A 14,735-nucleotide genomic window follows, 5' to 3' on the forward strand; every position below is an offset into this window, starting at 1 on the left:
CAGTTTTCATTCTTAATCTTATTTATAGTATCTTCTGTAAGACAAATTTGGTCTTATATTTTCAACTTCTTTTCGGGTTTATTGGCATTTCCTATTCATTTATTTCTTTAAATCAACAGTTCTGAACGAGTGATCTGGGGCCCCCTGGGAGTTCCCAAGATCCCTTTGAGGGGTTCACAAAGTCAAAACTTTTTGTAACGATACTAAGACATCATTTGCCTCATTCAACTCTCATTTTCTCATGAGTGTACAGTGGAATTGTCCAGAGGTTGCATAAGTGATGTCGTCATCATTCTGATAGTTAATGAAATGTGTATTTGTCTATAATTCTGTTTTAAAAGTTGCCCCATTTTGATTTGTGAATGTGGTTAAGTGTTAGTGTAGAAGAAGAAACAAACCCTACCAACGCTTTGATCTTGAACTTCTAGCCTCCAGAACTGTGAGCAATAGATTTCTGTTGTTTAAACCATCTAGTCTGTATGGTACTTTGTTATGACAACCCCAGAGAACTAACACAGGTAGGAACCTTAATTATTTTTGTCTGCAACTCTGTAAAGGAATTTTTATGGAATATTATTATTCCAGAAATTCACAACATATGATAAGCTGGTGCTTTTGAAACTGTAGTACAGAATACTACTTTTGCAGAATGTTAGTTGATATTATTTGCAAGAAGGAAATTCATAGTCAAGTAATGTTGGAAAACACCGGATTATAGCATAATTTCTTAGAGATGTTAATGTATAATTTTTTATCCTGAATGTATAAGATGGAGTACTCATTTATTACTATTTTCTGAAACCCACCTCTTTTTTTAATTAGGAACAGTAATCCAATAAATATATTTTAAGAATTAAAAAAATTACTTCTATTATTTGTTGCAGGATCAGATCTTTCAATCTGTAGACTTGTGTCTTTCTCCATGTACAAAAAGGATTTTTCCCCCTCCTCTTCTGTCTGTGTCCAATTTAGATTGAAGGTTATTGTTTCTGTCCCAATTGGTCTAATTCCTTCTTCTAAAATACCAATTGGCCATGAATGCAATTTCATTTCTTCCTAGTTCACATTTCTAATCTTCTCTCTTGTCTTTTCATCTCTTTGTCTTTGTGCTTTGTGCTCTAGGGGAGTTTCTTATGATTTCCTTAATCATTGATTTAATTTTATGTCATGTCAATTTTCCTCTCTCTATTTCTTAAGCCAATACTTATTTAGATGTTTTATTTTCAGTTTCTTTATAATAGATCCTTGTTTTATCCTGCTCTCTTTTACATCTTTTGGCTATTCATTGAGCTACCCTTTCATCTGAGAATATTTTGTCTTATTTAATATTTCATCTCCTCTTTCAATGTTCATGCTCCTCCATTTAACAATAAGTACAAAAATCTGCTTTCCCCAAAACACTGCTGTTTTGCTGTAGTGTAAATCTTTCAAGTTTCTTTTGGCTTTCACTCTTGAGTAAATTTTTTTTTTAATCTTAGGGTATGATGTGGAGTCTTTTTATTGTCTTCATGATGAGTGTGTGCATGTGTGCCGGGTATGGATAGGTTTATTTGTGTGCTTGAGAATGCACATGCTCATTAATGATAAGACCGTTCGAATTAGTTGTTTGCCAGTATTTGGGGTGGAAGGACTCTTCGTGATTGGCCTCATGGCTTATTCAGGTGTTGTCAGCATCCACTTCTAAGTTATTAAGTCAGAAGACTTGCTCTCTCCTCACATGAATTTTTACTGTCCAGTTATTAATTATCTAATAACAATGGCTGATACTTAGTGATCACTATGTGCCAGTTATTATTCTAAGTGCTTTAGGTGATTCCACTCATTTAAGCCTCTCTCTCTCTCTCTCTCTCTCTCTCACACACACACACACACACACACACACACACACACAAACCTATGGGGAACATGAGGCACAGTTAGGTTAAGTAACTTGCCCAAGGCTATGTAATTATGAAGGAGCCAAACCTAGGTACCCAACCACTGTGCAGTACCATCTCTCTTAAATGGACTGAGATGAGATGTCCCTTGCCCACTGCCTCATCATCTGACCACAAAGAATTCTTTCAGATATTCACCAGTTATTTGAAAAAGTTCTATAATCCTGTTGCTTGAAAAAATTACAGCTTCAGAGTGGGTTGCATGCAAGTCTGTCCCTACCTTGCAACCTCTCTACTGCAAAATTCCCATGACAAGAGGAAACGTTGCACTGGCCATGCCTTTGTATGGCTTGGTTTTGTTCTGGGAAAATAGTCTTCAAACAGATATAGAAAGAGAGGTTCTAATGGGGATAATGGTGTGTAATGGTCCTGTCCAGCTCAGAAAGTATCTTTGGCATAGTAGAAAGGTGCATACAAAATCCTTTCTGTTAAGACATCAAGTTTTTGACACAAGCACACAGTGGGATTCAATGGAAATGTCCTTCTTTGTTCCTGCCTAGCCCTGATAACCTGCCTTAGGGCTCCTTTACTTTGGTCATGGAAATTCCTCCTGGGATTATGCGGACTGTAAAGAACATTCCTAGTTACTAGCGCTATCGAAATCGCGCTTTTCTTTATACATTTGCATAAACATATAAAAGGGAAAGTTTAACCTTATTATTTTACATGAAGTGGGGAGTCAGTCTGGTGTTCTGACCAGGCTGTTTGGAGGGTGGATAACCAGGGTCAGCTTTGGGAATGAGGTCATTGAGGGCAAAGGTTCACAATGTAAATGAGACAATTTCAAGATGAAAAAAAATATCTGAAACATCAAGGCCAGAACAATGATGGAAAGGAAGAAATTAACTAAAAAAAGGAGGACCAATAGTGGCAGTCAGGTAAATGAGTCAGTAGAACTTAGAGAAAATACCCACTTTGGTTATGACCTACAGAGAAAGAGTCTTTGGTTATTTTCATGGCTAGAAGGAAGCTATTAAGCCCAAATAATTTAAATTAATTTATTATTAATAATATTATTAATCTATTAAGCCCAAATTCATTTAAACACAGCTGCAAGCCCCATTATCTAAGGTGGCAAAGACTCTAACCCTAAGGCATCCTAAAAAGGGGGAGGTTCTTAGCCTGAATTGTTCCTGTGGATTGCATTGTACCAGGTTCATTGGACTTTCACTAAAGTAAATCGTAGCATCTGTGGAAGTATATCACATCTTGTATGAATATTCAAGTTTTTTACTTTGAGTGAATAGGCAAGTAAATGAAGGAAGGAGTAGACTGTAGAAGCTTGGTGAATGGCAGTGAAAGCATAAGAGAGATTCATCTGGACATGCACAGCAGGAGTCACATGGCTCAGACTTTATGTCCTCAGTCACTTGGAAGTGGTTGACTTCTGGCACAGCGGGATGCTTTGAGAGCCAAACAGGAGAGTATTTTCTTCCTGAATGGTCTTCCCTTTGGTCTGATGCTGCTGAGGGTAATTCTTGTACCAATTTTGATCCCTCCACAGTGGATCCTCAGATTCCACCACATTTCCTTTGAAAAGTACTTCTCTCAAATTACAAAGTATTTTTCTTTTTCAATTAAATTTTAATTTCAAATATGTTCTAGGATCATCAGCTATATACTTGTACAATTTTATGAAATTTATCTTTGGCATATTTTTCTAGAAAAATAATTTATTCATAGAACTTTTTCTTACTTAGATGCAACAGAGAATTAATTTAAAAAACATGATTCAAATTTACTAGCTGAATGCAATTTTCCCTCCGTAGTAACAATATAAGAAACTTTATGATATACATACACATTTTATCAAAGCATGTAGAAATATTTAAGGATCTAACAATAAGGTAAAATCAATGTAAAGTAAAAGTGAAACCCTAAAAATTACGATTTATGTATAGAAATAACTAGAAGTCATAAACAGTAGAATGCATGTATTTGTGTACATCATACATGTTTATGAATATATACAAAATGTATAGAATGAGTTAGAAAAATTGAAATCTCATTTCAAAATAATAAAGGCATTCTTTTTTATATTTGCTTTGCATTTTATACTAAATTTTATTGAAGTGTATTTTTTAAATCATTCATTTTTGTATCCATTTTTGTCAAATTATAATCTTTTATTACTTAATAATAGGGGATAAGAAGCCTTTTAAGCACATAAAAATGATGACATTTTGATGGAATTCAGTTGAGCAATAATTTTATCAAATAATATATTTCTTTTTAAAAATACTATTAAAGAAAATATCACACACAAATTGGACAGAATAGAAAGAAAAATGTCATCTTAGATCATTTATCCCACTTTTCAGGTAACTGTTTAATTCTGCAATTATACAGTGTGTTGATATATAATTGAAATACATGTAATATGGAAAGGAAAAATTTATCAATACATTATGCCAATTATTTTATGACAAATATTCATACTATTTCTATAGACAGAAGAAAATTTAATAAATGATACATAAAGGCTAAAGCAAGAAATTTATTTTTAAAAAGCTAAAATCATACTATCAAGTGAATAATCTTTTTCTTCATATTAATTCCCTTGGGAAAGCTCATCATAAGAACTTCAGCATATTCCAATTTAGATGAGAGTATGTATTGCAATGATGCTGTCACTGTTGAAAACAATTTTGGAATACCTGCTTTGGTATTATGTATGAGTCATTCAATAAGTTCTGTAAGAAATTCAGGTTTTTTTTGTGAGTAAGCAAGTCCATACATCATTGATAAAATTTTGCCAGTATTAAGGCATTAACATGAATGTGCCATAGATTCTTAAGACAATTCAGAAGATGAGTTAAAAAATTACTTTAAACAGTGGTGTAACTGTTGAAATAAAGTCTACAGCCTTCCAAGACAATTGCTTCAAGGAACATAGAATTGCTTTTTTGATTGTACACATTTGGTATGTTTGCTTAAAGCATTCTGACAATAATTCTTTCAACACTGCTTGCTTTTATAACACCAAATGATGGATGCATGTAGACTTGAATATGTTTATTTGATTATTTCACAGATCAATTCTATCATGCTCTCTTTAACACTCTTCTTAATACTAAATTTGAATATTAATTATAGAATACATTAGCACAGATTTTAATATAAAGCATTCAAAATATCATTTAAAATTATCCTTACCATTAGAGGAACAGAAAGTATCTTTTTTCTTTTTTTTAATTAAAGTATACTCAGTTGTAATATGTCAATTTCTGGTGTACAGCATAATGTTTTAGTCATACATATACATACATATATTCATTACATATCCTTTTCATTGTAGGCTACTACAAGATATTGAATATAGTTCCCTGTGCTATACAGAAGAAATCTGTTTTTTTTAATCAATTTTATATATAGTAGTTAGTGGGAAGTAATCTTTAAGCAAAGTATCATTAGAAGGCAATAGAGAAGAGAGAAGATTTAATATCTTCCTACTCCATTTTAGAGATGAGAAGATTAAGAGCTAGAGAAGTTAAATGATTTGCACACAGAAAATAAAATCTTCCAGATGTGGAGGATATCAAAGGAACATGATCTCTTGGACCACAGGAATAGCAACTAAGTCACCTAGGTTTCTATTAGGTGATATAAAAGGGGCAAAAATCAATGCTAACATTTTGGGGTTTATGTATACCAAGTTATCCTAGGATATTGACTTTTTGAATGTTTTGGTTTGGGGATATTTTTAATATCTTTAGTAAATAGAAGAACTAGGACAAAATGAAAGAAGCCAAATGTTGACTCTTCACATTTCAATAGCTACAACCCTTATTCCTGCAAGTGTCAGTCATTTGATACCCGTGCAATCTGAGCTGGCAGCCTTGTTGCAGACTTTCCCTTTCCAGTGCACTCTAAAGAAAGCAGTAAGATGCTCTTTCTTTTAATGAAATTCTAAGAATCTAACTTCTCCATTTTCTAATGACATTTGGTAACACCTCTCAAAACAAATAAATAATGAAGAGGTATTATTTATATAACAGGGATTCCAAACATATTTTAATTACCTTTTGGATTGCCCTAATCACACATTCTTCCCTTTTTCTGTAAACCACTTTTAATTGACTGGGAACAGAACCAGTAACTCAAAGCTTATTAGCAACATAAACAAGCAATAGCACTAAATGGGGAACCACAGGATGGCATCTAGTGAAGGTAATAATTGCAATATTGGCTCATGTTCATTTGGGCCCCTGCAGCGAAGACTAACAATAGTGCATTATCTTGGGAGTGGGGTAGAAAACGCGTTATTCTAGGTAGAGTTCCTTTCCTTCATTTCCTTTTTTCTTTCTGTTTTTTTTTTTCCTATGCTTCTTTTCCATTTTCTTTTAAATTTTGTTTTTTATTGAAATGTAGTTGCTTTACCATGTTAGTTTCAGGTATACAGCAGTTATACATATGCATACTTTTTTTTTTCAGATTCCTTCGCTTTATATGTTATTACAAGAAATTGAATATAGTTCCCTGTGCTATACAGTAGGTCCTTGTTGTTTATCTGTCTTATATGTAGTAATGTGTATGTGCAACCTATGTTTTCCAGACCAAGCCAGCCTGAAGTATAAAAAGACACAATTTAAATAGTTAAAATGCTGTCATTGCTATACAATTTTTTCAGCAGAATCCCTGGAATGTCAGCCCTCATAGGTTCCTTCCTCAATCAGTAATGCTTTCAACAATACAAGAGCTTGTATCTTAATGATTAAAGGCACAAACCCTACAACTAGCTGCCTGAGTTAGTCTAGTTCTAATCCTTAATAGATGTGCAAGTTCTAAACCTTTCTGTGTCAGTTTCCTGATGTATAAAATGATATTATCTTAATAATAATAATAAAACAATTGTACATCATAGAATTACTATGTGGATGAGTTAATGTGCATAAAGCAATTAGGATGGTGCTTGTGAGAGTAAGACTATTGTTGACATTTTTTCTATATACTAACATATTCTGAAAGTGTTTCAAGCCTAATTCTGTTAGCTTGTATGTCTCTTTATTTTAGACTGTATCTGTTTTATACCTTTTATTTAGCTCAGTATTTCAATTTCTTGATCTCCCCTATGCACCATTATCTCTGCTACAAGGTGGGATTCAGCTTGTATCGCTGACATCTCATCAACGAGTGTTCAGCTAATGAACCTTAACTTGTTTCTTCTTTCAGCATACTTTCTTCTTTTATTTGGGGCACTGCACAGTGCTTCAGGAGCACAGTAGTTAAACGGGTGTTAAAACTGAGTGCAACTCCGGTATGTTTAACTGTTATCTCTGTCATGAGTAATTTAAGATGTTCACGTAGATAGCTTAGCAGGAAAAGTATCCAAAAACCTAATTTCCCACTTTGAGTAAGCTGAGTTTAACTACTGCTAAGGCCTTCAAAATGCAAAACAGGTAGAAGGTGTATACATATGCAAAATCCAGATCCTCTGACAGCTCCTTCCAAAAGTCCCTTTTTATATCTCGTATTTCTACTAATGAATAAACTAGATAGAATTATCAGATCATTTTTTCATTTGAAAATAGATTTAAAGTTCTCCACATGTATAGGGCATAATACTTATCTCAAAGTACAGTACTTCCCACTTTAGTGCCAACTTCACTCCTTATTTTAGAACTTCAAGATTCCAGCCCAGCGCTTAACCACATAGATGTGTGACCTATGTGCTTAGGTCTAATGCAGATGACAGCTGGTCCTTCCTCACAGAAGTGTTGTGAGAGTTAAATACATTAAGGTGTATACAGCCTCTGTATTGCTACTAGAACTCCTCAAAATGTTATTTCAGAAGTTCAGGATCTCACTCTGGCAAAAAATATTTTGGAATGAAGGTTTGAAAATTCGTATCAGTAAGATTTTAAACAGAGTCTGTTAAGTTTGTAGTGAATTTCCCTAATTACACTGTCAGAGTATTACAGAAAATTAGATACCCAGATAATAGTATTTATATACAAGTTATATTTTTAGAAAATAGCTAACTTGCTTAAGTTTGCTTTGACTGTGGCGCTTTGACCGTTGAAAAATATTTTAATGACATGTGACAATGAGTTGTTCTTCTGACCATCATGAATTTATTTTGTCATTATAATCTCTAGCTTATCTCTCATCCATACATAAACGATGACGTGGACACACATATATATGTAGAGAGAGTTGCGCTATTGTTCTATACTACTATTAGTGACAATGACAAGTTTTGTAACTGTAGCATTTGTAGATATTTCTCCTGTCTTTGTCCAACATAAATTATTTTCTCTTGCTAATAGCCTAAGATTACTACAATGCAAGTTTTGAAGAATCCTGGTTCTACTTCTTATGTATTTCATCCTGTGGTATAAAAATTATATTTTCTTTTAAAAAAAAACCTTTCTGGGAAACTGAAAACACTTCTGAATGATAATACACCTTGTTATTTGTAAAACAAACCTTGAAACTCTCTTTTAAAGCCTGGAGTTCTAGCAATTATTAGATCACAGTTACACTCTGTCAAGACTAAATGTCTTACATCCTTGCTGGAAGAGCTGAAGACCCTGAGATTACAATATATTTGAACAAGAAGGTGCTAACTTTGCATTATTTTCCATTCTTCTTCCTGTCTTTGTCAGGAGGCTGGAGCCATGCTGTGCTATTCTCTATTCTGGTTGCCACCTTTGTCATGAGAATGAGACACCAGAATCGGAATGTTTCCTGTGAGATATAATAGCATGCTTTCCTGATCTCACCTCTCAGGATGCTGTATTTCGTTAGGTTAGAGCCTCTGAATCCCTTAGAGCCTCAGCTTAACATTCACCATTCATGCAAGGTGTCCTTTTTGCTTGTATTCATTGTAAAAGTATTTGATGTCCTGGTCAGCCTTGCAACCCTTCTCTATCTCACACGCCTTTTAAAAGCACTGTTATTATTTTCTATCATTATCAGGCCAATCGAATGTATATTGCAATTTGTGGTTTACAGAAGCATACACATGGCTTAATTATTTTTAAAAAAAAATACCCATCACTTACAAATATTTCAGTATTCCAGTGACACATAGGAATATACAAGAAGTAGCTGCTATGCTTTTGGGAGAAGAGATGATGAGATGGACACTTAAAATAAAAGGAGCTCCTTCTCTGGAAGATGTATTTATTTTGTATTTAGAAAATTTCTACTTAAAATGTTCATTTCATTTGGGGGCATATTTTAAAATTACTCTAAATTTTGCATCTCATCCAGGCTAAGATATAAATACTATATTGTAATTTTAGACCATGCTTCTGCCCACTGTGTTTTTTTTTTCTACAGTGAGCATTTATTAACTGATGAGAAAGTGTTTCTAAAAAACTTAAGAGACTCAACTCAAATGCAACATCCACTCAGATATACATCCAAGTAATAACCACTTAACTTTTTACAAATGTTGGGATATATGGAGCCAACATGATCAACATCTCTATGCTATTGCATTTCTCAATATAGATAGAATTTCATACCCATGCAGGGTAAGGGAAGAGGACATGGTAAGCATGAGAAATCCTTTTGAATTTGAAAAGTGTACATACAAGAACTGTAAGAATCTAGTCAGTGATAGAACTTCCTGTTTTATGTATGTGAGAAATATTTTCCAGTAACTTTAGTCTTGATTTTAGTTTTTTTTCCTTCAGAAGAAATTGACCTAAAGTTGAATTACACGTGTCCTTTTTCTAGGATTAAAAACAATGTAATTATAATCCATTTAAGCCAGATTAATAAGAAAAACAGAAACCACTCTTAAGTGTTTCAGCAGAGAGGTTATAACGTAGGTGATTGGTGCTCTAACTCTGGCCAACTAGGAAGCAACTAGGTTCTCACTGGCAGTGAAGAACCCCTAGAGTCTTGGCCACATCTTCCACTTGGCCTCTAGACTGAACGTTCTCCCTTGTAGCATTTGTTGTAACACTACCTCCCACTGTGGTCATGGTGGGGGCATCCATGGCAGCTCCGCTGGCTCACTCTCAACTCAATGAGTGCTACTACCCCTCTCCTCTGGGCTAGTCAGAGATGTGTGATTCGCTTCATACCTCATAGAAGCCAAGAGAAGCTTAGGTGCACTTAGATCCTTCTGCCTAACCGTGATGGGTGCATACTTTTCCACCATGCGTCTCCTGGTGGATGTGGAGCAATCCTATTAAACAATCTCCTCTTAGATTCCCACACATGAACATAGAACAAGCTCCTCACTGCCATTTCAAGTCCCTTCAATCAGTCTAACTCACCTCCTACCTCTGGGCACCTGTCTCCAGAGGAGATCAGGATATACATTCCAGTGGCAGCCTCACTTGTCTGCCTTCTTCCTTGTCATTGAACTTCCTCGAGACTGCGGGGCAGGCTTCTGTTCTGCTCTGGACCTCTCTCTGATGAACTGTATGGTGTAACTCACCAGGTTTGTAGGCCAGTATGGTCAATGTATCAATGTATGCCAGCCATTATTTAGAAAAGTATTTATTCCTAATAAAAGCTTTATTTTAAATATAGTTGTCTTATTTTAAAAATAAAAATATCATATTATGAAGATTAGAAATTGTGTATTTCTCTAATATGTCTGCTCTAAGGGTCCTATTTCCTATCTCCCAATGCACAGTAAATGGAAATCCTGTTGTAGATAGGAAAAAATATTATGTATAAAAAAATGGAAAGAAAAAAACACACTTATATTTCCTGTTTTAAAAAGATAAGCTTGGGTAAGAGAGGCGCCCAATGAATGGGCCAGGAGCTGAACATGAAAGCACGTGCAGCTCTTTCAAATCTGCTCAGTTCTGCTGGGTGCTAGGTAACCCGAGGGAAGGGAGAATAGGCAGGTTCTGAATCTTCTTACTTCACCAGACTTAAGCGATGGAGATTTGAGACATAGAGTGTTTGTGTTTCAAGACTCAAGAGTGTGTATCTTTGGTAGAACTTGCAGGCTGCTGAGTTGTGAAGTCATTCTCATACTCAAAGTTGTTGAAGAGCGGTTCCGTATAACTCAGTGGAGACAGCCGACCTTTTACTGTAGCTTGTGTCAGGTTGGAGCCCTTTCAGAGCAGTTCTGCTCACAGCCAGTGTTAAGTTTAGGTGAGAGGTCTTCGTGCCTCAGGAGGCCTGAAGATCCAGCGTTAATTCTCACTGCTACAGGGTCATTCAGTTTAAGATCACAACTTCCCAAGATGTGGTCAGCCAGCCTTCCCGGGGGCACACATGGTTCAGACAAAAGTTCAAGAGACTAGCTCCAGAAAAACTGTCCAGCTTTTTGCAGTGCCACCAATAATGGTGTTCTAAAGCTGCTCAAAGCATAACTGCATTGCTATTTTATTTCCCCAGGACAGTGGAACCAGATATTTCATCATCTGAGGGACACTGCTCAAGTTACTCTTCCAAGAACAGGAAAGATCATCTAAAGGTAATTTGTTTTTTTTACATTTACATAGATAGAGGAGACCATTGCATCAGTTTTTGACAGAGTAAAGAAAAGTAGCCTTTCTTCATAAAAGCTATTCATTTGAAGTTTATGCATATGTCTGTGTGGTTATTAGATTTATCTGTCACCCTAGCTGTAAACTCCACTAGTGCAGGTGCCTTATTTCTTTAGTTCTCTTTGTGTCCAGTGCCTAACATGGAACCTGCCACAGAAATGGGTTAAAATAAATACTTGTGGAATTAATAAATGAGTAAATCTACCCCAAGATGATGTTGTCCACTTGCTATGCTGTGAAGTACCGTTTCTAGCTAAAGAAGAGAGGAGACAACATCAGGCTAATCCTGGATGTGGTGATCCTCAAGCTGAGACAGCTTCCTAAAAAGAGGAAGCTATTGAAGGCTCAGATTGATTCAACCTATGGATAAACATTTTAGGAAATTACATGATTTAGCCCTACATTTTAAATCAGATAGACCCATCAGTATTTATTACGGTACATCAAATTGTGTTCTGAAAAATATCATTCACTAGGTAGGTAATATGTGGAAAATTAAAGTGAAATGAGTTTAGAATCAATGGGACAAACAGGTTTCTTTATTGAAGGACTTCTCATAGCCATTGAGGAAGTACTATACTCTGAAATACCGTATCCTGATACCTCAAACTTATTTGACCAGGGAGTTTTCTTTTTATACTAACTTTCCTAATTTTTATGTTCCATGTTGAAATATTTAAAAACTTTAAAAAATTTAAGCCTGAACTCCAGAAAATAGTGTAAAACAATTGATTATGATGATATAATAGCAATTTGTGCACTTTTAAGGATTCCACAACATTAAGGCTTATTTTCAATCAGATTTGTGAGCCAGAGAGTAATTATGTTTTATTCATCCTTGTTGCAAACATTCTAGCACTTTTTAGTGCTTGGCACGTAGCAAGTCTTCAATAAATATCAGTTTAATAAAGGAGGCAATGAAAGCTATGTCTAACTAAAGTGTTTGCTATATTGAATGTAATAATTATTCTGAGTTAGCAATACCTTTTAACAGTCTGAGACTAATAGTGCATGCTGATGAAAATATGTGTTGTTAAAAGTTAAAAAAAATTCACAAATCAGGAAAAATAATGCATATACACAGCTTTTTTCCTACAGAAAAGGAGAGAGTAGATAGGATATATTTATTATACCAAAATGTAATAAGTATCAATTTTAAAAATCAGTGTATGAAAGAATAACACAAAATTTTGATGAAGAAAGAGAATAATAGGACTCTCTGAAGACTCTGTACTGTCTTGATTTACGGAAGTCAGATTCTTAGTAGTAGTAGTAGTATATTTTCCTATGGAATATCTTAGTAGACTTGGCTTCCTAGTTTTTGTTCAGTTCTATGGAGTTTACCCTGGTAAAATAACTTCGTTTGGTGACTGGCAAAATTTCAGAAATTAGGTTGTTACATTTCTTAGCTTACACCCAGGAGCCACCCACAGCTGGATAGGAAAATACACCTGAACATACTGGGCTATATCACAGTAATGGCTATAACATCCCAATAACCAGTATCTAAAGTGGAGTCAGAAAATGATTATGACTAGAGGTTACTAATTATTTTTATAAGGTTTGTCCCTAAAAATTTGAGAGTACAGCTAGAAGTCCCTAATTTGACATAATTAGAAACATCAAGCTCCTAAACATAGGTGTTGGAAGGTTTAGTAGGAAGGCCATTCATAAGCTACTGATTTTTTTCATTTGGGGGATTGTAATAAGCCAAGAAGATCTCAAGAACCCTATCTCGCCTCAGTCAGTGGTTGAGGACAAATGTGGTTATATTTGAATGCTTTAAAATGTATGATGTGCTTCACAAGTGAACTTTTTTTTATTAATTTGTCTATACAGTTTGTGGATAGATTTTTTAAGCTATACATTATATTCTGGTGGGAAAGGGCAATTATTTGTCTCATCTGTTGTTTTTCCCATTGCCTGAGGGGCATCTATGGATTTGAACCCAGCTTGAGTCCTCTTTGAAACATAAACCTGGGAGTATGTTAGTGTGTGTCAGACGCAAGGTAAATAAGGGTTCTACTGAGGCTGATGTGTGATGAATTATGCACCGGTGCTTGGGGTGTCCAGACTGTTTATTGACTAACATGTAATTGACGGGTAATCAGCTGCACCAGGGATGAGATTGAGTTCAGTACCTCTGCGAGGATGATGAGTCTAGCAAGACGGAAAAGCTGGTGGGACCCTGCGGCTGATGGCTTCAAGGAGCCGGGTTGGTCCATATCCATTAGCCCTTGTCCCCCATGATCCCATGCACCCCAATGTGGAGAAATTGGGACATTGGCAGCTATTGCTGGGAGTTGTGAGCCTTTGCTCTGTGCTTCCTGTGATGCTAGGTTGTCTCTCCGGTGTGCTTTCTTAGAAACTGTAAAGACTATTTACTGAGTGAAGTTTTGTCTCATGAGTTTAACGGACAGTTCAAGCCCAGGACCGCTGCTGTTGGTCAAACGAAGCAAATGTTGTCCTGTGACAAAGATCTAAAAATGTGACTATTTAAAAACCTTCCATTTAAAGATTCTGCTGAACTTCTGATAGCCTGGGATTTGATGAAGAAGAGCATAACATTTGTGTATTAGTTTCCTAGGGCTGCCGTAACAAAGTGCCACGAACTGGGTGGTTTAAAACAACAGAAATTTATTGCCTGCCTGTTTTGGAGGCTAGAAGTCTAAAATCAAGTTTTCATCAGGGCCATGCTCCCCTTTAAGGCTCAATGGGGAGGATCCTTGCTTGATTTTTCCTATATTCTTTGGTTATGGACAACCATTAGCATTCTTTGACTTGTAGATGCATCCCTCCAGTCTCTGTCTTCTTCTTCACGTGGTATTCTTCTGTGTGAGTGCTGTCTGTGTTCAAATTCTCCTCTTCTTCTAAGGACACAATTCATTGGATTAGGGTGAGCCTAATCTTTATATGATTGCATCTTAACTTGATTACATCTGTGGAGACTCTATTTCTAAATATGGTCACATTCACAGGTTCCAGGGGTTAGGGCTTGAGAATATATTTTTAAAGGTATACAATTCAGTCCATAATAATTTGTCATATAGTGGATTTCAGTCACAACCACTTTAACGTTGTTCTTGTCCTTGATTGCTTGATGCATTTATTCATTCAAAAATATTCATTGAGCTGAGTAGTTTTCTAAGTGCTTATAGCAAAGTAGCATGTTGCCTTTCACGGAGCTTGGATTCTACTGAGCGTAGACAGGAATTATGTAAATAACTAAACATAGAATTAGTCAGATAGTGATAAGTATTAGAGAAAATAATAGAGCAAAGTAGAAAAGCTAAGGCATGCCAGACAGAGCTTGCTATTTTTTATAGAG

The 14,735-nt window shown here is 35.4% G+C and overlaps 1 long non-coding RNA gene across 1 annotated transcript in view; it reads left to right on the plus strand.

Moving 5' to 3' along the window:
• The first annotated feature begins 11,254 nt into the window (after positions 1 to 11,254).
• LOC141578251 (uncharacterized) overlaps positions 11,255 to 14,735 on the plus strand; it is a 70,346-nt gene continuing 66,865 nt past the window's right edge. The window contains exon 1 of the long non-coding RNA XR_012508392.1: positions 11,255 to 11,334. This is a non-coding gene — a long non-coding RNA (uncharacterized LOC141578251). The remainder of the gene's footprint in view (positions 11,335 to 14,735) is intronic.

The sequence above is a fragment of the Camelus bactrianus genome, chromosome 7, assembly GCF_048773025.1.
Source record: "Camelus bactrianus isolate YW-2024 breed Bactrian camel chromosome 7, ASM4877302v1, whole genome shotgun sequence".
In the NCBI taxonomy this organism is placed as follows: domain Eukaryota; kingdom Metazoa; phylum Chordata; class Mammalia; order Artiodactyla; family Camelidae; genus Camelus; species Camelus bactrianus.